The sequence below is a fragment of the Salvelinus sp. IW2-2015 genome, linkage group LG35 (genome assembly GCF_002910315.2).
Source record: "Salvelinus sp. IW2-2015 linkage group LG35, ASM291031v2, whole genome shotgun sequence".
Lineage (NCBI taxonomy): Eukaryota > Metazoa > Chordata > Actinopteri > Salmoniformes > Salmonidae > Salvelinus > Salvelinus sp. IW2-2015.
The window spans coordinates 8,714,841-8,742,069 of record NC_036874.1 but is presented as its reverse complement, the minus strand read 5'-3'; the positions used below and the strand labels follow the sequence as shown (position 1 = coordinate 8,742,069).

Sequence of the window (27,229 nt, the reverse complement as noted above, 5' to 3'; positions counted from 1 at the left end):
AGAACCATCCCTGTCATCATCGGGACGAGGAATTAACTTGGCGGTCCTCACCGCAGGTGCTCCACCCTCACTCTTGTCAGGTTCCATCTTTGACCTACCAGAGCACATATCCCTCTTTTTCCACTTGATGGCAACCTTCCTCACAACATCGCTTCCCTCTACACTCAGTTCCTTTTCAATGGTCACCACTGCACCTGCCACCACATTGAATTAATCCTCACTCTTGTCACGTTCAATTTCCTTCTTTAGCTCTTCCAAAAGTTCTGTGTGATCCTCTATTCCATATTCACTCAAAACATGTTAAACCTTTCTCCTTTTTTTCTTCTCCACCCGCCATCTTCTCCTTCATCATATTTTCCAGAAGGCTTGTGAAATCCCCCGCTCCATATTTACTCATAATATGTTCCACTTTCCTCCTTTCTTTCCTGTCCACCATCTTACAGGTCATCTCGACTCGGAGCCCGGTGGAAACCCTTGTCTTGTCTCAAAATCTTCTGACATTCACTGTCAACTGTGAGACCTTATATAGACAGGGGTGTTTCTTTCTAAATCATGTCCAAACAATTGAATTGGCTACAGGTAGACTCCAATCAAGTTGTAGTGATATCTCAAGGACAATCAAAGGTAATTAGATGCACCTGAGCTCAATTTGGAATGTCATAGAAAAGGGGTGTGAATACTTATGTAAATTAGATATTAATGTATTTCATTTTCAATACATTTGCAAACATTTCTAAAAACAGTTTTTCACTTTGTCATTATTGGGTATTGTGTGTATATGGGTGAGAAAAATAAAAATGTCATCCGTTTTGAATTCATGCTGTAACACAACAAAATGTGGAATAGGTTAAGGAGTATGAATACGTTCTGAAGGCACAAGTTTGCACGTTAGCTAAATCACCCAGATGACCTCATCGAAGGAACAGTTCCCGCCCCGTCCCTAGACTTGAAACGATTGCCTACCTCTCATTTCTCTGCAGCCAATCGGCGTATGAAGTCCCCCCCCCCTCCACCGTTTCCAGTTGACGTTAGCTACACTGGGACATTTCAGTCAAATAGTATCGTGTGGTCATTGGTGTTTTGGATTGGCAGTCAACTTCAGTCTGTTTTGCGATTGGCAGGCGACATAATTTGGCTACCTCAGCTGGCCCGACTCAGAAGCGCCTTGGTTGACATTGTTGTTGTTGTAAGTAAGAAACTACTTTGTCGTTGAGTCCTGTTTTGGATTTACATTAGACTGCAACCTCTGGATTAGCTCAAAGTCAGGAACAATTGGTCTAATAAAGGTGGAGGTTTTCACAGTATTTGTCAAGAGGGAGGACCATTATGGGACGATGAAAGAAATGTCTGCGAGACCGCTCAAGGTAAGCAGACAAGGGACACTCAACTGCTAGCTAGCGACTTTAGCTTGTAACATTATAGCTAGCTGGAAACATTTTGGACAGGACGACCCGTAGCTGGCTTTGTATGAACCTTTTTTTAATGAGTTGGAATGGTACGTTTTAAGTGGGAGACTCCTAGACGGCTAAACATGAAACATAGCGGGTTCGATTTACCAACTAGTTAACTAAGTTACCTAACTGATGTTAGCTAGTCAGCCTAGCTAGCTAACTAATTTAGCTACAAACTTGTTACCGTAACTTATTAACGGGATAGCTAGCTATAACGTTAGCTTCCAATTTAATTCAAGTCACGTTAACAATGTCGCTTCGGTTACTGTGCCTTGCTAGCTAACGTTAGTTAACTACGTCCAGGATAACTTTGCTAACATTAGCTAACTGGCTAGTTCCCTCTCTTGCCCATCTGCCTAGTTAGCCAGAAAAGGATAGGACGAAAATGTACTATGCTTAGTTAGCTAAATAACGCTTAGCCCATTCATAGACAATATACACACATCAGTCAGATCCTTTAGTAACGTTACATTATTGGACTAACTAACGGTATGTTGAGTTAGCTGACTAGTTAGCCATTCTACTCTCTCCTTGTATCATCCTCTCCCCATCTAACGTTAGGCCTATGAATCCATTTGAGGAATGAGCAACTTCAAACGGGAGGCCTCTGTCAGTCAATTGTTGGTGAAATATTCAGCAAGTCGTAGCCCTGTTGCTTGCTATAATTAACGTTTAAAGTAAACGCATAGACATGCAGAGAGTATCAAATGTTATATCAATGCAAGGGACTCCTGCTTTATAGTTATTTACCCCAGAGAGTTTAATACTTGCCTGTATTTAGGCTATTGCTTAGTTAACTGTAAAACATTGATAATACATTTCAATGACACTCTTAGGTCACTAATATTCTTCCCTGGATGATTGAAACCAGTGACATAGGCTTTGACAGCTCCACAGTGTGTTTATTTAAAGACCTCTCGTCATTATGTAAACTATGCGCCAACACCACTACAATGAAAGGGTATCATTACATTTTGACTTTGATTATTCAGCTCTTTATTTACAATTCATTTTGTTTGCTTGTAGTCTAGTATAGGCAGACAACCTGCAACATAAAAGTAGGACAGAGAGACAGGCTCTTCACTGCTTAGGCCTACAGGTTCTTCTCACTTTTTCATTATGTAAAGAAGGCACATTGTTAGAAGATGAGGAAGACTAACCCTTATCAACTCTACCTTCCCTGCAGCTTTCTGACTGCTGTTTATATGCACTTGAACCTGAACCCATGCTTGTCTTGCTCCCACTACAAGTACACTATGCATTATAACATCATTGCCAGATGAAGCATAATTTGGGGATTTGTTATGATATCTGTGATTTGGCAGGAAATTTTCACTCAAGACCATGTGATTGTGGTGTCATTCAAGTTGTGACCATTTGCATTAAAGCATTAGTCGATCGAGCCTACCACTTGAGGAGGGAGAGAGAAAACAAAAGGGACAAATGCAGCAAATGCCTTTTATATTAGTACAAGTAGAATTCAGAGGGAGCGCACAAGCACAGTGGAATTCTGAGGGATCTATTTTTGCAGTGGGGGGAAGAAATGCATCTATCCCTCCCACCTCTACTCATTTCAATGGCAATGCTGGGGGATGCTGGAAAGGCTAAATGGAAGGGCTAACTGGCAAGAGGAGAGTTCCTCAGTGAGCAGACTGCTAGGGTGTGAGTGCAAGTTTGCATCGTTACGCAAGTCTTCTCTTTTTCAAGGAATGCATTGATCCATACAGCGTCACACAGAACACCTGAGGTCATCTTTTGGGGAGCCTGTATAGTGTTCCTCTGTGATATTGAGATTCTCTAGTACAACTAAGACACTGTGAATGACTGTTTTTTTTWAATCCAGCAGTAAATGTCAAATATGTTACTGTTGGGTGGTCCTTTGCATGGGGTGATGTCAGTTTCCTTTACCAATCAGTCTTCCAGATAGCTGACACAGACACAGGAACCTTGGTATAAAACTCTTTAGTAATAAAATGCAATTGCAGACAGAGATTCAAATAGTATAGTAAAGATCTGTGTGTCAACAGGGGACCACAGACCCTACCGTCATTCATATCTTAACATTGTTGCATTGGATTAGATACAAAGTATCTAAGATGAGAAAAACATGTCTAGACTGTGGTTTCTCACTCTACTATCTCGGCCTTGAGGCTGGGTGACTATCAGCAGGTGCAGACAATTCTCAGCCTGAGAACTAAAGCAGTACATCTCCATTTACCCAGTACTTTTCCATCATTGTGCATTGCAAGCATACAAAGGTTATCACATATATACAGTAATCATGGCATTGGTGTAGCCCCTCACCAACCCCCAGGGTAACCCCCAACATTACACAAAAAAAACTTTWAAAAATGACAGCGTCACATAGAACAAAATGGTGTTCGGATGCATTTGTTTGACAGTGATCACTAATTGTTTTGCGTAGAGCCCTTTGACTCTTGACAATGAAACATGGCAAATCTGTGGTTCATAGCTTAATTTGCAACTTTTCATGCTTCTCCACCAACATTCAAATGGTTTGTTTTTTGCCTCTATAGAAGCCCTGCGATGTATAAACACTACACTATGTCAAACTGGATGGCTGGCTGAATCACAGGTGGGAGAAACATGACACTGATGACAGAGAGAATTATCGCCATAATCCATCAAGGCAAGGGATTGACCTGGTGACGTCATAATTCGCTTCGGTTTTATCACCAGTTGAGCATTGTGGAAGTTTTCAGGGTGTGCTTGGCTAATTTATCGGTGTCCTTTAGCCTATGTGTGACACACAGTGAAGTCGTCCACACATGACTGATCTGTGTGCAGTTCCCTTGTGAGCACTCATGTCTTATTCGGACAGTTCTGTGGAGAAAAAACCCCGGAGTCCATCCATTTGTCCTTCAGGATCCTTTCCCTCTTTCCACTCTCTTTAGCTAGCACTCTCCAAGCTCTAGTCTAAATGGTTTGTCACTGTACAGCTTATACATGCTCAAGCCTTACCTATGTGAAGTTATGAGTTAAGCCTAAACCCTCTCTATCTCTCACACAGAGCCATTTAGCCTACCATTGTGTTGGTTGGCTTTAGCCATCTTGACTGTCTCTGTGTGGTAGTAGAGACTGAATGTTATATTTCAGTGTGGAACCCTGCTGCCGCYGCAACGCCTAGACTAGAGATACAATTTTAGTGGTCTCTCGCTGGGCTCCCCCAAACAGCTGTTCAATAAGAGTGTGTTTCATGGATCCAGTGTCAGCTTCAGTGCCAGGCCCATGTAGATTAAAACTATCCCCATAGGATCCCTCTACCCCCACAAACAAGGTCAGATGAATAAGTAAATAGTTGAGTGCTTCTCCAGGTTAGTGGGACAACTGCATGACCATGCGTCTCTTATTGCCTCTATCTAGTCTGTGTTCAAGGATTGTAATTTGTCCTACCATGACCAAATGCTACAGGGAAGGAAATGCAATGCATATCTAGGCTTTTAGTAGGCCCATGCATGCATGAATCGCCCCTTCAACCCTAGTTGTTGCCAGCTTAATGTTCCAGCCAACAGAGGCATTTCATTGCTTTCATCAGGAAGGTCAGACCTTGGGTTACCAAAGTTAACCTGGACTCAAGAAAATAACCGGGTCGAGGTGGCCTGCATGGGCATTTCAGCATGTTGGGAGAACTTAATTGAGCAGCTGACCAATTCTGCAAGACTTTAGTTCTGGGTTAACCGAGATTGCTTGGGCCTTGTTGCTTACTATGACTGTGATACTGTATGGGGTTATCTCACCTAGCTACCTTAAGATGAATGCACTAACTTTAAGTCGCTCTGGATAAGTGTCTGMTAAATTACTCAAATGTAATGTAAACGTTAACATGAATGGACACATCCTGCTAGCCTAAATTCTCTAACTAGGCAAAGATTTATTCTTCAGATTCTCTCTGGTGGTCACAATTTACTGCTTTACACAGCACATATAGTCTACTCCATACATTTTCATAAGACTTTATGACCATGACATCTAGAATTCCACCACCATGCACCCCTGCATCCTTGTTTGCCAGCACACAGCATGGTCCAAACAAGACTGTACCAGATGTGCTTTGGAAGAAAAAAACATCCCCATGATTCCTCAGCAGAGGAGCGATCAATAGGAAGCTTGTCTCTGACCCAGACAGCGACTCATAAAACCCTGTTCAGCCGAACCCTCCCCTGCGTGCCTGGATGCCTGCCAGCCCTTTGACACAGCAGCCAGGGACCAGAGCTGTTTGTGTCAGGGTGGCGAGGCCTTCAAAACCAAGCATCAGCAATTGCACCCCGGCCCTACCTAGTACCTACTTCCTTTGTGTTCAACCAGAGACTGGGTGCGTGTGCCCTATGCTTTGGGATACTCTGACTGGTTATATGATCATTTTATCTGGTGTTTTTGTACTCAACTTTGCTATGCCAACTCTTTTCAAAAAGGCATCACTGTGGGGTGATTGTAGGATGTTGAATGCATTGAGTTCGACTAATGTAAAAACAATGGGACACATGCTCCCGAATTTTTTATTTTTTTTGCTTTTCTGAAGCATTCCCAATATTATCTCTGCATTGCTCTACAGATCGGCCAACCGGGTCAAACGGTTGATGGGTATAGCCTAATAGAGGGGTGAATGGAGACCCAGGCTATGCTTTTGCCCTCACATAAAAAAAAGCTCCACAATCCCCCTTGACTGGGCCCTCTACCCGGAAGAAAGCCATGGTAAGATCACATGGCTGCTGGCTCCTCACCATGCCGTTACTACACAACAGCAGTCCTCCCCTCTCTAGATCCAGGACCACAGTAATCCTATCCCTGCAGGAGAGGAGCCTCTCGCCCTGGGCGAGTAAAGCCACGTCACTGCATTGACTGCCAAGCCAGCACCACGTGGGGATTCGCATGAGCATTAGTACCCAGGCCCGTTGCTGCTAATGCTCGTTTAACCACTGCCGTTAGCCTAGCCACGGACTGCATACAGGTTCGGTAGGCCTTGCACATACATAGGATGGCCTACCTGATTTTGAAAACAAGTTATTTTATGTGTGTTTTCGGAGTGCAAGGCTAATTCTATTACAGCAATTCAATTTGTGCTGACGGTATTCTGACTTGAGATCCACAGGCGCAACTCGGCATTAATCATAATTAATTTAGGCTAATTTCACTGGGAGACTTAACATTCAAGATATCAAGTTCAATATTGCCCATTCTGATCATAATGGTAGGTCTTTAAACAATTGCAAATATAGTCCTTTTTGTTTTCAGTGTTTTTCTACAAGAAGGCTATTGTTGCCTCTTTAAAAAAATAAATATATATACCATAAATCTTTCATAGGATTTTTACTTTAAGACTTAATTTACAGGTTTTGTAACATGGTCAGGATGTGTACTGTTATTGCTTAGTCTTATGGTTGTTTCCACAGAGCAGTGCAGCCAAAGATGCAGGTTTGCTTCTAAGAAATGTCTGATATGCGTGAAGGAGTAATGCATAAATTACTGCAAAAGCTAACTCCCACCCTTCTTTTAAATGTGAGTTATGTAAGCCCTAGCTCATTGTTTTGTGAAGTCTCATTGGCATCCACAAGACATTGATGGCCTTTGCATATTGAGCTACTGGGGAAAGCAAATGTTGGTACAAATGAATGAGACTGAATTCAAACCTCTTACTGCCCTCAGGTTTTACTGTCCATAGGGTTTTAGTTGCTTTTATAAACTGGGTAGTTAGAGGCCTGAATGCTGATTGACTGACAGCCGGGGTATATCAGACCGTATACCACGGGTATGACAGCGTTTAGTTTTACTGCTCTAATTGCGTTGATAACCAGTTTATAATAGCAGTAAGGCACCTTGGGGTTTTGTGGTATATGGCCAATATACCACGGCTAAGGGCTGTGTCCAGGCACTCTGCTATGCATCTTTCCTGAGAACAGCCTGTAGCTGTGTATATTGGGCATATACCACACCCTCTCGTGTCTTATTGCTTAATTTCATATTGATTGCAAATTTCATCCAAATAGGCTAGCTGTGCAGACGATGCAGAAGCTGGCATTTCTGCACAAAGACAAGACCTCAATAAAAAGCAGCTAGTGCTGTATGAGGAGTTCCCGCCCACGGTGTGCTGAGTTTAGGTTGGCAGTGCTCCGGGAATACTGAAACCAGGGCAGATTGTTCCCTGAGTCCAACGAAAACACTTCTGCTGCATATCTCTGTGCTGCAGTCCTTCATTGGCATAGCAGCGCTCTGCTCGCACTCTGCAGCTGACAGAATCAAGCTCTATTATTTTGATTAGCCACAGCATTGAAGAGCATTGACATGTAAGCAGATGGGCACAAAGTGTAGGCCTAGTCTCATTACAAAACACACACAAATCAAACATGCCTGCGTAAATTGTCCTGTTACTCCCTTTCTGCCACCATTCTCTGTGAACTACCCGTGTGCCCTCTTACATTGCTACATGGCACAGCAAGGCACAATATGCACCACTGTTCACGGTGTGGCATGACACAGCACGGCACTGCATGGCACACAACACTGGTCGGAGGATATGTCAGGGGCGTCAGTACTGTTGGCTTCTGCCTCGGCACCCCACATCCCCATCTGAAGCCGTCTGCTATGAGTGGCTGTTAATTAGCACCGCTTGACTGTTGATGACTGGGTGTGACTACAACGACAGACCCTGGGCACAGGGCAGGGTGACCTCTGAAGCCAGGTACTGGGCAGCTCTAATAAAGTGCCCAATGGAGCATGGTGGCAGGAGAGGAGAGAACAGGCTGTTCTGAAATACTCCATGCACATGACCCACACTACCAATTGGGGGGGGGGGGGGGGTGTTGAGACATCCTTTTCCTCTCTTGAGAAAGACCAGTTTGTGGGTAAGTGAAACTTCGTTGAGACCTTGGCCACAAAATGCTTGGCTTAGCCATGACATCAGCTCTCAGACACTTGATAAACAGTTTCTCTGGAAAGCTATTACTCTGCCCATTTTAACTGCTTGAACTTGGCAGTTACTACCACGCCGCCGTGCATGTCAACAAGAGGAAATCGGGCCTCTGTCTGCCAAAATGAGAGTGACTGACTACCAGGCCCCCTAACTTCTGTACCCTACTGGAGTTAGCCTACACTGTCAGTTGCTACTGAAAAGCCTGCAGTAGCTAGTCCTACACTGTCAGAGAACACTGCACACCTTACTGGTGGCATAACCCATTTACCTATTGAAGTTGAGCAGATACACCAGAGAGAAAGAGCAGTAGCCTATCAGGGACGCTTTGTGTTTCTTGTAGACAAGCTTCTCGAGCCATGACACTTGCAGACATAGCTTAGCTGTCTTGTTTGCTCGCCATAACTTTTGGTCTGTTTCCCGCCTGTTTTCTTTCAGTTGTCTGCTGTTTAAAAACTTTGCGCTGAGAGGTGCTATATTTGGTTCATGATTATGGAGTGGTATTTTTAGGCTGTGAAAAGTCTGTTGTAACTTTGACACCTTGCAGATGAGGGGCTGGCATTCTGTATGCATTTCTAGCTATGGTAACAAACTGTACAAATGTAAAGTCTCCTTTTTTTTCACAGTACAACTTACAGGGTTGACAGTTAGTTATCACATGGAATGAGAAGCTTGAGTATTTAAGGAGTGAGGGAAGACTGGGAACAAGCATCACTGAATGCTTACAGCAGGCTTAGACAACATGTGGGATCCCCTTAGGCCATTCAATGTTTGATGCCACTTTGTTTTATAGCCTCCTTCGGATGGGATGTTGTTAAGGTTGCACATTTTGGGGAATATTCAGAGGTGGAAACTTTCTATTGGAATTAACAGAAATATATGAAAATTAATGTTAATACCATTTAAATGTAATGTTTTTTGCATTGGATATATTTACCATATCATATGGAGACAGAAACATAAACCTTTTACCTTATCATAAATAGATATAATTGCAAATTATTAAATCCTTCCTATATATATATATWTTTTTTTAGTTACGAATTGAACTCAAATTAAATGACTTMACTCTTCACATGGGATGATTTCACTGAACAACAAAAGGGAATATTGAATGATCCATCACATCTCCCAAAAACATTTTCAACATACATCTGTAAAATGATAGTGTAGAAACTAAAGCTTTGTTTGTCTTACTCTCAGGTTTCCATGTCTTCTCCCTAAACCTCAATGTCCACCTCTTGAACATCAGACTGAGGCCTCATCTTCACTTCACTTTCCAACCTTGTTGGGGATGGCTCGTTGTCAGGCTCAAAAAGCCTCAAATTTGCCACAATTTTGGCCACAATTTTTCGACCCTTGTATTGGTCAGCATGTTGCGTGCTTTGGTGTGTGTTCCCAAACAAGGACCAGTTGTGCTCTGAGGCGGCTGATGATGTTGGGATTTGGAGGATGATGGAGGCAACAAGGGAAAGAGCCTCYGATCCACAATTCATTGATGACTGTCTTCAGCTCATCTGCAATGTAGAGACCGGTGTGTCTGCTCTTGTAGAATACTGGTTGAGGGGTGGAGATGATGTAGTTAATTATTCCTTGCCCAAGAACATTCAACCACCCACCAGAGATGATTGCATTATAGACTGTGTACTCTATGATTTGCTTGACCTTCACTTGAGCTGTTGAACTCTGCATCCAGCAAATTAGTACATAAAGCATGTCTGGTTGTTCTCTGCCCAGCATACACCCCTCCATTCAGAAATCTCTTCCAATACACATTGCCTGTGACCATCAGAGGTGAACCAGTTGCATACACAGCTCGAGCAAGACATTCATCAGCATTTCTCTTTATTCCTCCATTGAGTCAAAAAAACTTCTGATTCCAGGAGGACTATGAGCTGTTGCTATCGATAAGGTGTCTGATTCATCATTTTCACCTCGATTAGAAGTAGAGGGACTTTTGTCAGAGGTTGCTTGTTGTGAGCGCTGAGGGAACTTTATGCACTTGACCAGATGATTCTGCATCTTTTGTTGCATTCTTCACATATGATTTGGCACAGTATCTGCAAATGTACACAGCTATTCCTTCTACATTAGCTGCAATGAAATGTTTCCACACATCAGATGTGGCATTTTCCGTGGCATTTTCCTGTAAATATTAGGAAAAAAAGACAAAAACCCCCAAATACAATTTCATGTACAGATAAATAGTTAAGCAGTTAGATTAAACACCTCCTTTGTAAGATAAATGTTGTAAAATTAAACGTATGGAAACAGGTGCGTTAACACTCCTCAGTTAGCAGGCTCAAGCAAGCTAAAACCCACATGGTAGCAAAAACTAATTAGCAGAAATTGTTAACAAGTTAGAAAGGATTTAAACACACTATGCTGTAGGCTACTATTTACTAGTGAACCAAAAAATCATGTATGTCATATAAAATATATTCACCCCACCCAGTATTGTAATCAGAATTTACCAGAAAGCATGTAGTCCTTGACTCAGACAGTGTAGTAGTGTGGGCTCAATAGCATCTCTCAAGACCTTGCACACTAATGAATCAGCTGTACATGTGATGGAAGAGTGCACTGCACATGTAATGGAAGAATGCACTGTGCATGCAGAGGGTTGCAATTCCATTAAATTGGGGATAGTTTAACCAAAATATGCTACAAGACCTAGAATTGCCCTATGTGCATCCCACACAAAAAGGTTCACTGTTATAAGGTAACTTTTTTGATMAATTTAAGTAAAATTCCCGGCCTTAACTTCCCATGAAAAATTTCCTGGGAAGGGTGAAAGGGGCAGATTTTTGGGCGATGACTGGACACCTAAGCCCTGGCTCCAGCAACATGCCCCCTCAGAGGGTGGTCATCCCATGGAATCTCTGACATCGGCTCTTTCTTTCTCCCCCTTTCTCTTTTGGTTAGCGCATGAGCAGTGTCTTTGTAATCAGTGACACCGCTTACCTCAGCTGGTGTCCAAGCCTTGATCAAGACTGGAATCTCTGAGTTCATGAATGAATAGAAGATGACCAAAAGACCAGGCCTAATTCGAAGGGGAAACAAGTAACAATCCTTTGTTTCCCCAAACTCTTGCGCCTGTGTTGCGTTACCGTATTTGGAGAAGATGAAAAGTTTGGTAACAGAATGGCTGTTTGTGCCATTGACACCGAGCTAAAGCTTGTTTTGCTATGGAAAACCAATTTTTCACTAATAAACTCAAGTCAGTGGTTTTCATGGTTCAATTGGCTGACATCTCAGAAAATGTTCAAGGCTTAAGTTGTGCATTTCATAGATTCTTCTCCAATGACCAGCTTAAACAAATGTTATTTGACCAGGGAAAATGGTCCAAATCCAATTAAATATATTGATTTGGCTAAGAGCTGGATGTCATTGAAAACCGGAGACATTAGTCTCGCCACCTGAACTAAGCACATTTACTCAACCAAACGGACGAAACATTGACAGTACAATTAGCAACACACCAATTTGCTAGCAGAACAGGAGTATTAAAYAWAATATCTATCTTTCTCCCCCCCCTGTAAAGGTGAGATGTGGAACAGGAGCAACAGTATGGGCAGTAGTGTCTTCTCGGCCCCTGACTGGTCACAGACATTGCTGTGTTCCTGCGCCAGTGTTGAATGGGCACTCAATGTTTGCATTGTGTTGACTACCATGGTGTTACGTTGCGTAGCATTATGTTGGGCAGCTATGTCTCTTAGGATGTCCTGCAATACGTTGCCTTGCAGTGTGTAACCTGTAATCTTTGACTGTGCTTCTTTGTCCAGGGCTTCTGCCTTTTACGTTTCTGCAGCTATGCAAAGCAAGAAGTAGGCTACTTCAGTTGCGCTGCGTTATGCTGATTTGTACAGCAAGACCGTTGCTGCTGTGCGGTATGCTTAGCTGTAGTTGCAGGGTTCTGAAGCTCAGGAGGAACTGGGTAACTGTGCTTGATTTTTCTTAATCCCGCCGCCAGACAAGCTCGGCCTCCTCAGACGTAGCGGTGCAGTTATGTAATGAGCTAGTGGGCTCCGCTTCAGTCAGTAATCACCACACTGTTTGACTTCCTCTAGTTGTGAAGTGTCTGTACTCTGTTTAGTCACTTTATGATCTCTTGATCCTATTTCTGACTGATCCCTGGCACATTTGACTTGCTCAGAATGAGGGACTATTAGTACAAAACAAGGAAGGCTTGGGGCTATTGCACTCATAAGATTATTATTATTATTTTTTTTAAAGCTGTGGTTAATCAGAATTATTTCAATGATTAGGCTAGCCTTAAATGCGCTAAAAGTTTTCCATGTACGGTAGTAGCTTATCTGATTATAGTCGACGGTCTACTATGCAACTTCATAAAGTTCATAAATCAGTCAAACCAAATAGCTTAAGCTGCTGTTCCAGCGTTTATGGCCATCTCTGAGCTGCTGTGCCTCGGACTACTGTGCCATTTCCTAACCCCTCTCCACCTTTCCTCCAGCCCAGAGGTATGGGCCAACCACTGGGCAACATTTATCATCGCTGACGCAACTCACACAGACTCGGTTGTCTTATCAGCCCTTCTATATTATCACTCATATGATTTTAGCAGTGGTGCGAGGGTGTTACACCCTCACTGAGATCACAGGGAAACTTTTATTAAACTAAAATAGAACTGATTCATTTAGAGATGTGGTCATCCATCATCTTGTCCTGACTGAAGATGAAATGGGAATAGAACAACCCAATTGTCCATCTTTGGAAAATGCTGCCTTTAGGCTATATGTTGATGACAATGGAACAATATAATTGTAAAGCCTGTTGAGTATCTTCAGGTACAGTGTCTAGCCTTACCGTTTTCATATTGGGCCTCAGGCTCTAGCTACTCTCCCTCTCGACTGGAAAGTGAGGTTCATGTTTCACATGATGAATGACTTAGTGGGCTAAACATGAAATGGCAAGTCCTTCTGCTGTGTACTAGTGACAGCCAACAACCCTGCTCCCCCTTCACTGGAAGTGCAGATCACTCTCATTTTGTAAGGATGCATAGAGGGCTCACTTTAAAAAGTGACTGCCCCTAAAAAGCTAATTTTCATTTGGTCATAAAGTCAGTCTGGTCCAAAACTGAGATTTTAAAGGAAAACATTGTATGTCACGGAATAAAGGGTACTGTAACAGTTCTCCTTGGGTTGAGTTTATTTCAATCCTGTACACAGCTGGCAGCACCCAAGCAATCATCAATTAGGAACGCGTAGCTGCTCGAGCCCCATTCGTAATGCCCATGGTCAATTTGGTTTGACATTCGATAGTCCCCAACTAGCACCATAGGGATATCAGTAAATTACATAACGTAGGCCTACGTGGGACAATTATTTTAAAATGTCAGTAGCTCCCAATTTCAATGACTTAACCTCAAATGAACTTTGTATAAAAATGCATATACAAATATTGAGGCATTAAATGAGACAACTAAAAGATGTGCAACATGAAAATATTGTCCCATTTACATTGTGTAATCTATTGATGGTGCATAACTAGCCCCAGAGATGGGCTATCCAATGTCAAACCAACATTGCCACAGTTCACACCAGCCTGCTTATTGACTAAATAAGTTGGCTAGCACTAACTAGCCTAGGCAACTTCAAGACACGACCTGGTTAAACTGTTTTAAGTTATGTACAAAAGCTTGCCACGTGGGAAAACACCCACATTAAACCACCCCCCAAGACAACTCTACTTTGGCTTCAGTCATGGCCGTTGCATGTAATGACCAAGTCGCTAAACAAAGCCAAATCAGGAAGTTGAACTCCCTTTAATACTAGTCTCAAATGGGGTCTTTTTGCTTAATGAGGTTCTGAGTACGGCTATGTAAAGGGTTGGCAGAGGTCACAAATTCTGAAATATCGGTCATTCCAGACCTGTGCATCCATCTTATCAGTAGACCTACCAGTTTATGACTGCCTTGTGGACTTCATACTACCCCTGTGCAATACAACAGGCTATGCAGATTTATCATGAGAGTGCCTGGTACAGCTGGACTTAATTTATTGTCCAGGCTTGATGGAAGTTGGAGCAGGATGCCTTGTAGGCCTCGATAGGCAAGGTTTTCTAAGTGCTGGGCCTATAGTGGAGCAGGTTCAAAAAACACATATAGGGCTTGGTGTAAGCCTACTTAAGTGTAATGTAGGGCATATTGAGTGACCTTACATGAATGCACAATGTGACATGACAAAGCATTTGGAGCAATCCCGCCCTTAATAAGTAGGCTATAGCCTAGTCTCTCGGTCTTGTTGTGCTAAACATTTATCTTAGGCTATATTACTTCCTATCATATCTGACTCAGTTTCATGCAGTGGTTCTATATACCTATTCCTGTTCAGAATGATATCACTAGTATTCTTCTGTGGCTCTCTCAGCTGCTGTGGTAGCAGCTCTCTGGTTTTAGCTGGCTCACCACCCCAGGTTCTGTAGCTATGTGTTAGACCAACATGGCCCCAAACTACATGCCAAGGAGGCCTCCGCTGTTTCAGTGACTAATCATTTAGTGTCATGATTTCAGGCCATGCCCCTTTTGGGTCCAATTTATCATTCAAATTCTGGCAGGCAGCACTATCCTTTTTTCTATTTTCAATTGATTCAGTGTTTGATTTTTAGGTTTCTACTAGTCTCTTGTGACAACAAAAAAACATTAAAATGTCTGTCAGGAGACTGGGATATGACGGATAGTGTGGAACAATTCTTCTGTTGCGCTTGTTTTYTGAAACGGTTTATTTGGAAGAATTACGATTTGAGGGGGTTCACCTACACCAGACAATACCATATTTAGAATTTCGGAACAGGATCGTATATTTGGCCCATAGGCTTGCAGACCGAGAGAGTGAGGTTGGGGTGGGAAGCTACCAAACAGGATCCGCTTCTCACACTAGTCCAACATCTCCCCGTCCTCCACCCAGAACCTAATGGAGTAGCTGGCCAGAGGTTCTGGGTTGCTGACATTTTAACTTTGTACTAACCTGTTAGCCCAAGTCAGATTAGCACCACATTGATTGTGCTTACACTCAACTCTCGTTTCTCCTAAATCACTTGCAGTAGGCCTGTTCTTCACATGCTTAAATTAGACTTCTCTGTTTTGGTTAGCCTGCAGTTGTTTCACTGCTGGAAGCCTATACTGTAATGGAGGTTGTCTCTCCATCCATTGTTTACCTCCATGAATCTTCCACGGGCCCACACAATGGCTGCAGCAGGCCGTGGTGACCTCTCCATGTCTGCTTCAGTGATCCAGGCCTCTCCCAGGCTCAGCACCCACGTGCTAGCAGCAGCTCCCATTATGTAACCTTTCAGACAAAAGCCTGCCCGGCCTGCACACACATAACTGACTGCTCTGTGCTGGCAACAGGGCCATTATGCTAGTCAGGCCATCGCTTAGGTGTCTCTCACAAAACCTAAACTTGATGGAAACTATTTTTGGGAAATTCTGACAGTTTCAACCCCGGATCGCGTACGTTGCTGTCAATATTTGCAGACACAACATTGACAGTTGTCTTTGTTGATTTATCACCCCTAGCAGCTGTCAACTAATAATTTAGTGGACCCTTCCCTAGTTTTGTGGCCCTCACCTCACCCCATTGTCAGGAACTCCTGCTGGTTGATGCGTCAGAAGCTGAGTGCGTCCACAGGAATGGCTGATGTTAGAGGCTGGGAATACCAAAGTCCTTTCACTGGTCTGTTAGCATACATTCTGTCCACAGAGCGACACATTACCAGCAGGCATTGGCACTAGCTTGTCCGTTGATACATCATTATTTGTAGGACTTAGTTTGCTCAACTCCCAGCAGTAGGTGTAATAGTGTTTCTTAAATGAATCAGGTCATAAAGTTATCTTTATGAGATGCAGTGAAGTCAACACAACAAGAGGCTTTGTATGGAGGCCAGGGCCTAGGAAGATATTGTGTTGCTGGCTTCTGCTTCTCTCACTAGTGTAAACACTGACCTACCTCCAGGGCCAGAAGTACTTGTCCACTCAACTCAACACCTGTCTCTTTTGAATGCTGAGGATACTCACACAGCCTCTTGTCAACAGTGCCTTCTGAGAGTATTCAGACCCCTTTTTCCACATTTTGCTATGTTAAAGCCTTATTCTAAAATGTATCGAATACAAAAAAATCCTCAGCAATCTACTCAAAATACCCCATGATGACAAAGTGAAAACAGGTTTTTAGAATAGTTTATTTACATAAGTATTCAGCCCCTTTGCTATGAGACTCGAAATTGAGCTCAGGTGCATCTTGTTTCCATTGATTATCCTTGATGTTTCTACAACTTTGAGTCCACCTGTGATAAATTCTATAGATTTGGAAGGGCACATACCTGACTATATATAAGATCCCAAAGTTGACAGTGCATGTCAGAGCAAAAACCAAGCCATGATGACGAAGAAATTGTCCATAGAGCTCCGAGCCAGGATTGTGTTGAGGCACAGATCTGGGGAAGGGTACCAAAAAATTTCTGCAGCAATGAAGATCCACAAGAACACAGTGGCCTCCATCATTCTTAAATGGAAGAAGTTTGGAACTATCAAGACTCTTCCTAGAGCTGGTCGCCCAGCTAAACTGAGCAGTCAGGGGAGAAGAGCCTTGGTCAGGGAGGTGACCAAGAATCCGATGGTCATTCTGACAGAGCTCCAGAGTTCCTCTGTGCAGATGGGGAAATCTTCCAGAAGGACAACCATCTCTGTAGCCCTCCACAAATCAGGCATTTATGGTAGAGTGGCTGCTCTAAAAGGCACATGAAAACCTGCTTTGAGTTGTCAAAACGCACCTAAAGACTCTCAGACCATGAGAAACAACATTCTCTGGTTTGATGAAACCAAGATTGAAGTCTTTGTCCTGAATGCCAAGCGTTACGTCTGGAGGAAACATGGCACCATCCCTACAGAGCATCATGGTGGTGGCAGCATCATGCTGTGGGGATATTTTTCAGTGGCACGGACTGGGAGACCGAGTCAGGATCGAGGCAAAGATGAACCGAGCAAAGTACAGAGATCCTTGATGAAAACCTGCTCCAGAGCGCTCAGGACCTCTGACTGGGGCGAAGGTTCACCTTCCAACAGGACAACGACCCTAAGCACACAGCCAAGACAATGCAGAAGTGGCTTGAGTAGCCAGAGCCCGGACTTGAACCCGATCAAACATTTCTGGAGAGAGCTGAAAATAGCTGTGCAGCAACTCTTCCCATTCAATCTGAGAGCTTGAGAGGATCTGCAGAGAAGTGTTAGATACTCCCAAAATACATGTGTGCTAAGCTTGTAGCGTCATACCAAGAAGACTCAATGCTGTAATCGCTGCCAAAAGTGCTGAGTAAAGGGTCTGAATACTTATGTTAATGTGATATTTCAGTTTAATATTTTTTATACATTAGCAAACATTTCTAAAAACCTGGTTTTGGTTTGTAATTATTGGGTATTGTGTGTAGATTGAGTAAAATACATGTTTTAAAATCGATTTTAGAATAAGGCTGTAACGTAGCAAAATGTGGAAAAGTCAAGGGGTCTGAATATTTTCCGAAGGCACTGTATAGCTTTTTTTGAAGGGTAGGCTGGCCCCTATCCACAGCTTCTAGCTGTGTGTTACAGCGGCTTTGGGAAAATACTATTACAAGAGATGTGAACATAGCGGTGATGTGTGTATGTGAACATCAGTGAATTGCTACACCGCACGTGTGTTGGAGACCTTGCAGAGAGAAGTCTCTTTCTTTCTTTTTGGGGCCGAATTTGGAACGAGGGCACTGGAAATTCTCTGGTTTAGAAAGACCTTTTGTCCTGTTGCCTTATCTTGCCTGCCAGTGTGCCTTTGTTGTAAGGAGGGAGAGCGAGTGAGGGTGGGTCAAGAGAGCGAGAGAGGGATGGGTGTAAGAAAAAAGTGATTCATCAGGTGTGGAGGTGAAGAGTTCACTGAGGCATGGGCAGGGCTAGATGACTGCAGGTAACAAGGATAGTAGTCCAGTCACAGCTTGAAGCTTGAACTTCAGTATCTCAAATTCATAACATAACATGAGAGGTGGAACATTTGACCATTTAGGAGGATAGAAGGGAAATGGGGTTTTAGACTAAGATGTACACTAGGGTACCAAAGGAATTTGAATTACTGCTTTAGGCAGTGTATGCTCAAAGAGAGCTTAATCTCAATTCAGATATCTATACTGAACAAAAATATAAACGCAACATGCAAACATTTCAAAGGTTTTACAGAGTTACAGGTCATATAAGGAAAGCAGACAATTGAAAATAAATACATTTGGCCCTAATCTATGGATTTCACATGACTGGGCAGGGGTGCAGCCATGGGGGGAGCCAGGCCCAGTCAATCAGAATTTGTTTCCCCCCCAAAAATTGCATTAATACAGCCAGAAATACTCTTCAGCACCCCCATCAGGCGATCCCGCAGGTGAAGAAGCCAAATGTGGAGGTCCTGCGGTTGTTAGGCTGGCTGGACATACTGCCAAATTTTCTAAAACGACATTGGAGGCCGCTTATGGTAGAGAAATTAACATTAAATTCTCAGGCAACAGCTCTTGTGGACATTCCTGCGGTCAGCATGCTAATTGCACGCTCCCTCAACTTGAGTGTGTGGCATTATGTTCTTGATATGCCACACCTGTCGGGTGGATGGATTATCTTGGCTAAGGAGAAATGCTCACAAACAGCGAAGTAAACAAATTTGTGCATAAAATCTTAGAGAAATAAGGTTTTTATATGGAACTTTTCTGGGATTTTCTTTTCAGCTCATGAAACATGGGACCAACAGTTTGCATGTTGTGTTTATATATTTGCTAAATGTATTATAGGTCACATATTGGCACAGTGCTGCAGCCAAACACTAGGCTACCTTATGGACTGAGATGTTGACACTAGAACCCTATCTTATTTCTGTCAGGGACATTTCCAGTCATCCTTGCACTTGTATCGATTGCCCTCTGCATCTCTCCTTTCAATAGCCCATCTGTAGAAAATGTATTGTTCCCCAGTCTCGATTGGGGGTCATCATTGCTGTTTGCTACACTGAAAACCTATCACTGTTACCATAGTAACATGACATTTTGCCTGATCCAGCTATGCCTCTTTTCAGTAATGTGATTTTTATTGCCCATGGATTGCTGTAGTTTTGGACTTTTTCTAAACCCTGGTCATTATTTGAGACTTCTTTGTGCCCTGTAGTTTGGGGGTTCACTGACTGAGCCATGTTTTAAAGTCAGAATGGAATGGTTTCTTAAAGGGAAGGCTCGCCTCCAACTGAAGGGGAGTTCAATAATGTCCTTGTGTAGAGCTTTTCTGTCTTATGTCTGGCCTTAAATGTTTGCCAACTTTATAATTGAGCTGTCAAGGTTCCCTAATTCAATGCTAGTACTTTTTGCAATGAGCATTTTTCTGTGATGCTTTTTGTAAAGCATTCTTTATTGCCCATCGTGATAGGAGTGACGGCCAGTTAACTGAATCTGCGGCTGTGCACAATAGCACAGCTATTAGGAGTGTGCTATTAGGAGTGTGCTGTGTAGGTAGAAAACAGGGACCCATCTGCGTCATCCCAACATGTTATCTTGTTGCCATGATTCAATGCAAATGTGAACACCTTTGTGTCATTTGCTCAACGGCTCTGTGAGCAGCCTACCACAACAGTGGTCATGGGTGAGTGAGACGTGGCCAGGCAGAGGGGTCAACTGGGAAATGTTTTTCCACAGATGTTGCTCTTTACCAAAACAGGCTTCCACATGGGCACTATGAAAGGGTCAGTGGGGTTATGTTCCATCTTTTTTTGTGTGTGTTAGCTGTTAAGATGACATTTAACACACTTGAATCATTTTTCCTGGCCCTATAACATTACATTCCACAGTACCTGCCTGCTGTACAAATGGATCATATTTTGATGCCAATTCAGGTTTACATTTTCATCCGTTTGCTTTTTTTTGATTCTATTTAGGTTTGGCTGGACGTGTAAGGCAAGTTGAAGAGCCCCTCTCCCCCTTCCCCTTGGTCCAGTGGTCTTGTCGGGGAGGGCGGATCCCCTGTTTTTTTTTTTCCTACCCTGATGCCGCCCTGTAAATTCATGATCACATGACCTTGGATATGGACGCAGTCCTGTCCGACTTTGTCCGTTCCACTGGAGCCGAACCAGGACTAGCCAGAGACCTGCTAGAGGGTGAGTTGCAAGGCATTCTGGGGTAAAATAGATGGTTTTATGGTCAACTGCTAGTGAGGGGTATAAATTGAGCAGTGCACCTCCCAGTTAGAGCTGTTGGTTAGGTAAGCTATCATGTAAAAGGAGGACGTTAAATCCAGAAGAGACTCAACTCTTGTTGCCTAGCAGCAGCACAAGTTGCAGGTAAGAATATGGGTTCAAAATGTAATGCACTGCAGTAGCTATATGGTGGTGAGAGACAAGACGTGCTCAAAATTCAAATATTTACTCAAGCAACGGAATGTGTCAGTGGCCTTTACATAACAGTCGCTATGGTTCTGACATATGGTATATCTTTAAACTAATGACTGTTGAGTGGATCTGACTTTCATAGAATGCGTTGGCTTTTTCGGTCGGGTTTGACTTGTCCTTTCCATTTGCAGGGAAGAACTGGGATCTAAACGCTGCCCTCAGTGACTTTGAACAGCTGCGACAAGTGCATGCTGGGAACCTGTCATTCTCTTTTGCTGAGGAGAGGACGTACCCAGCCCCGGAGAAGGAGATGGCCAGGGTGGGGCGGCCCCTTCTGCACCGTCAAGAGGAGGTGCTGCAAGGTGAGAACAATGGTAAGTAAAAAAAAATATATATATATACACTGCTCAAAAAAATAAAGGGAACACTTAAACAACACAATGTAACTCCAAGTCAATCACACTTCTGTGAAATCAAACTGTCCACTTAGGAAGCCACACCACTGATTGACAAAAATGTCGCATGCTGTTGTGCAAAATGGAATAGACAAAGGTGGAAATTATAGGCAATTAGCAAGACACCCCCAATAAAGGAGTGGTTCTGCAGGTGGTGACCACAGACCACTTCTCAGTTCCTATGCTTCTGGCTGATGTTTTGGTCACTTTTGAATGCTGGCGGTGCTTTCACTCTAGTGGTAGCATGAGACGGAGTCTACAACCCACACAAGTGGCCTCAGGTAGTGCAGCTCATCCAGGATGGCACATCAATGCGAGCTGTGGCAAGAAGGTTTGCTGTGTCTGTCAGCTAGTGTCCAGAGCATGGAGGCGCTACCAGGAGACAGGCCAGTACATCAGGAGACGTGGAAGGAGGCCATAGGAGCACAACAACCCAGCAGCAGGACCGCTACCTCTGCTTGGTGCAAGGAGGAGCACTGCCAGAGCCCTGCAAAATGACCTCCAGCAGCCACAAATGGTGCATGTGTCTGCTCAAACGGTCAGAAACAGACTCCATGAGGGTGGTATGAGGGCCCGACGTCCACAGGTGGGGGTTGTGTTTTTATCCCCCAACACCGTGCAGGACGTTTGGCATTTGCCAGAGAACACCAAGATTGGGAAATTCGCCACTGGCGCCCTGTGCTCTTCACAGATGAAAGCAGGTTCACACTGAGCACATGTGACAGACGTGACAGAGTCTGGAGACGCCGTGGAGAACGTTCTGCTGCCTGCAACATCCTCCAGCATGACCGGTTTTGGCGTGGGTCAGTCATGGTGTGGGGTGGCATTTCTTGTGGGGCCGCACAGCCTCCATGTGCTCGCCAGAGGTAGCCTGACTGCCATTAGGTACCGAGTGAGATCCTCAGAGCCCTTGTGAGACATATGCTGACACATGCACAATTGTGACCTGCTGGATGTCATTTTGCAGGCTCTGCAGTGCTCGCTCTTGCACAAAGGCGGAGGTAGCGGTCCTGCTGCTGGTTGTTGCCCTCCTACGTCCTCTCCACGTCTCCTGATGTACTGGCCTGTCTCCTGGTAGCGCCTCCATGCTCTGGACACTACGCTGACAGACACAGCAAACCTTCTTGCACACGCTCGCATTGATGTGCCATCCTGGATGAGCTTGCACTACCTGAGCCACTTGTGTGGGGTTGAGACTCCGTCTCATGCTACCACTAGAGTGAAAGCACGCCAGCATTCAAAAGTGACCAAAACATCAGCCAGGAAGCTGTGGTCACCACCTGCAGAACCACTCCTTTATTGGGGTGTATTGCTAATGCCTATAATTTCCAACTTTTGTCTATCCATTTGCACAACAGCATGTGAAATTTATTGTCAATCAGTGTTGCTTCCTAAGTGGACAGTTTGATTTCACAGAAGTGTGTTTGACTTGGAGTTACATTGTGTTGTTTAAGTGTTCCCTTTATTTTTTTGAGCAGTGTATATATTTTGGGCATAATGTCACTATTTACAACCACTTATTGTTGTCCTCCTTGTTCCCTCATTGTGATAAACTAGAACCCTCTCCTTTTTTGTTTTTGTTAGTTCACTTTTTATTTTTGTCAATTCTCTCAAGTCAGCCTTCCTTGTATAACTTTCCCCTTGTCCAATTTCTCTTTCCTACCCTTCCCACAACTAACCTACAACTCCTCTTCTCTCTTTTTGTGATACTCCTCTGCAGCCACAGAGAAGGCGTCTATCGAGAGCAATCCATGCCAGCTCTACCATCGTGTCCCTTGCGCGGTCACACGCTCTCCAGTACGGGCAACTGTAGTAGTGAGCCCCTTCTGGACACGCCTCTGTGCACATTCCAGCTGCCCGACCTCACGTGTACCGGGACGACTTTCGCGGCTTCATCGAGAGGGACCTCATCGAGCAATCTATGATGGTGGCCTTAGAGCACGCCGGTGAGTTTAACTGCACGGGTTCCACTGCTGCAACCAATTACAAATAAATGACTTTATTCACTTCTGAGGCAATCTTGTTCATTGTGTCGTGTAGATGACCGTCTACACCAATAGATCTCAGTACTAGACGTGCGTGCTAAATAGTTTTTAGTGTGAATGAAACCGCGAGTGCCTGTTCTGTTTACGTTAAGGCCGACTCAATTGGTGGACACGGGTGGGACCTACTGTCAGAGTCTATTGCCATTGGCGACGAGTGGGACGGAAACTGCCTGTTACATGCAGCGTCATTGGGTGAGTGTCATAGCCTTTAAAACAAGATCCAAATCTCTGCTATGTCAATCAATGATGAGAGCTTCATTGTTAGCTGAAGTAAGCCCTTGAATAATTGTGGTACACATTATAGCTAAGCGAGTGTCCTACTGGAGGAGCTTAGCCGAGCAATTAATTAGGACCCAATTGAGGTGTAAGCATTGCAGCTAAAATGCCTTGTAATCCATCCTTAGGAATTGGGCTTTATTTGTGATATTCTCTGAAGCTACAGCCCATAATGGACACTAGGCTAATTAAGAACACAACTCCCACATCAAACAACTTGCCTTTTGCTAGAGTAAGGTTTGGATGTAACCACTGCTTTTCCTTTCTTTGGGATGGTGTTGTGTATATTATGTGCTGTACGGCCTTGCAGGTATGTGGGGCTTTCATGACCGCGACCTGATGCTGCGGAAGTCTCTGTATGCACTGATGGACCACGGCCAGGAGAGGGAGTCGCTGAGACGCAGGTGAGGTGGCAGCAGACCATGCAGAACAAAGAGGTGGGGGATTCACTAGGATGGATCCATGTGAAACTTAGTCTAAAGGATTGTTTACAGTCAAACTTCCATTTCAGTGTATTGAAGTGTGTGTGTGTGTCCACAGTCTGGTCTGGTGTACACAGAGGAGGAGTGGCAGAAGGAGTGGAATGAGCTGCTAAAACTGGCCTCCAGTGAACCTAGGATACACTACAGCACCAATGGCAGCAATGGGTAAGACCTGTCTCGGACACCTCACACGCATTATTTATGTTAAGTATGTATACTATTATATTAAGTGTGAGGCATGCCACATGGAGTTACGGCCCATCATGAGCCTCTGTTTTGGAACAAAGACTAAGATAGTAAGAGGAAAATGTTAGATAGTGGCTACCTATGTCACTTCCTGCGTGTTTCCTGATCTGACCTCGTTTGTTTCCTATGTGCAGGACGGAGTCTTCAGAGGAGCCTGTGTACGAGAGTCTGGAGGAGTTCCACGTGTTCGTCCTGGCCCATGTCCTGAGGAGGCCCATAGTAGTGGTGGCAGACACCATGCTCAGGGACTCTGGAGGAGAGGGTAGGAAGACACATTTTGATATTACCAATTTGGCTGCCTTACATCCATAAGCTATGTTTTATGAACTTTAGTGTTGTAACTGATTGTGATGTTTTATGCTGAATGTTATTCTCTTCCTCCCTTCCCTCACCAGCTTTTGCCCCCATCCCATTCGGAGGGATCTATCTGCCCCTGGAGGTGCCAGCTGCCAAGTGCCATCGCTCGCCCTTAGTYCTGGCGTACGACCAGGCCCACTTCTCTGCCCTCGTCTCCATGGAGCAGAAGGGCGGCTCCAAAGAGCAAGGTAATGTTACGCATCCATCATCGCATAGCCTTACACAGCAACAATTGTCTCATAGTGAAGTGGCCCTTGAATAGAACAGCCTACCAAAGTGGAAATTGAGAGGATGCTGCACATCAAATATAGTCCCGAAAATTGACTAACTGTGTAAAGAAATCATTTTATTTGTGGACGTCATGTTTTTCTAAAATGAAGAAGTTGAAGATTAGGGCTACCCATGTGTGACATTCTGATTTCTTTGTAATTAATTTTGAGAGTTGGTTTGTTCAAGGTAATCCCTTGACTGACACAGTGTTTGTTTCTGTAAAAGTAATCACTCACTGACGCTCCGACTGAAGAGTAAGCATTCTGACTCTCACAACATCAGTCAAACACTGACGCTAGTGGCGTAGCTTGCTTAGCTTTCAGACAAATGAGAGAAAACACCTCTCCCTGACATTTAATCACCCCTAGAAGAATGCTGGTTAGAACTGTTCTCTTATCAGAAGGGTTAATGATGTAACGTAACGAAAAAAATAACATTTTTAGCCAGTGCTTTTACATGAAACATGTCACTGGGTGTATGTCTTTGAACATTCATTCAATGTATTCTGCATTCTCTGGGCTCTCCAAACTCAGAGTACTATGGAGTAAGATGCCAGTGTTTTTAAATGGATAACATTGTGCCGTGAACGACCTCACCTCGTCGTCGGTGTGCTCAAAGTGTGTTGGTATTTAAATAAAACAAACGTGGAGGAGGCAGGGGAATAGAGAGATGAGGGTATTATTAAACGACTGGCAAATCTACTCCAATAGTCACTCTGGGTTTGAGAAGTCCCAGAAATGAGAATAATTAATGAATTTTACAAAATGACATACCCAGTTGACAGTTTTAAAACTGGCCTAAAATCCTTTTTTATATTTTGTTTGTGCCAGTATGACAGTTTTTAGGTCAACTAACCTTCTAAGAGTGAAGAGAACAGTCTAAGGCACAGCATCCTTCTAGGGTAAGTTAAAATAGGTGCAGAGGAAGGTTTTTTGTTCGTCTCAAGTTTGGTCTGGGAAAATAAAAGCACCTCTATATATAAGCCACTACGCTAGAGCCCGTAACAACAACCGTTTTTATGCGTCAAAGAGTATGTTTGATACTGAGAAATGAAACAGAAGTTGACCCAATTGCCGTACGCATTTAGTGTAAAATTAGAAACTGAAAGCACAGAATCAGTGATTGTGCAGGCTCAGAATGCTACTGCTTCTTTGTCCAAGTATCGGTAGAAAAAACGGGGTCAAAAAGGGTCCCAGTGGGTTATTCGCATTTTAGTTTTTTTTTTTTTATTAATCTATTTTTTACTGACAACACTGTTGTCAGTCAAGGGAATTACTTGAAACCAAAACAATTCAAATATTCAAAAAGGATCAGATCAAATGTCGACAGGTACTCCAATTCAGATTTTTTTCATTTTAGAAAAAAAACACATGACGTCAAAAAATATATTAATTTTTTTACACATCGTAGAGTACAATTTTGGGGAATGAATTTTCTGATCGCCGATGGCAGTTGCTCTAATTCCACTTGGGGGGTTTTTAGGAGAGGTTTGTAGTCTATTACAAATGTGGCTCCACTTCACTATGAGAACATGGTTGTGTTGTAGCGGTGCGGAAGGTGTTGGGTTCATCTAGGTAGTAAGAGGACTGGATCATCGTACATTACCTTTCTCTTTGGAGGCCTCCTTCTGCTTCCATGGAGACGAGGGCAGAGAAAGTGGGCCTGGTCGTACGCGCAGTACTAGGCGAGCGTGGCTCACTTGGCAGCTGGCACCTCCAGGGGCAGATAGATCCCTCCGAATGGGATGGGGGCAAAAGCTGGTGAAGAAGTGGAGGAGAAGAGAAATAAATTAGCATAAATCACAATCAGTTACAACACTAAAGTTCATAAAACATAGTCTTAGATTGTAAGGCAGCCAAATTGGTAACATAAAATGTGTCTTCCTACCCTCTCCTCCAGTAGTCCCTGAGCATGGTGTCTGCCACCACTGCACTGATCTGAGGCTCCTCAGGACATGGGCAGGACGAACACGTGAGAATCTCTCCAGATCCTCGTACACAGGCTCCTCTGAGATGACTCCGTCCTGCACATGGAAACAAACGGGTCAGATAGGAAACACACAGGAAGTGCATAGGTAGCCACTATCTAACATTTTCCTCTTACTTAGTCTTAGTCTTTGTTTCAAAACAGAGGCTCATGAATGGGCCGTAACTCATTGTGGCATCCTCACACTTAATATAATATATAAACACATACTTAACATAAATAATGCGTGCGAGAGGTGTCCGAGACCAGGTCTTAACCCAGTTGGCTGGCATTGGTTGATGTAGTGGTATTCTCCTTAGGTTCACTGGGAGGAGTGCAGCAGATTTTTCAATAAAAGGCTG

General features: G+C 43.7%; 1 pseudogene; it reads left to right on the top strand.

The window, feature by feature from the left end:
- The first annotated feature begins 1,053 nt into the window (after positions 1 to 1,053).
- The window catches only part of LOC111958670 (OTU domain-containing protein 7B-like), a 33,625-nt pseudogene continuing 7,449 nt past the window's right edge, over positions 1,054 to 27,229 (top strand).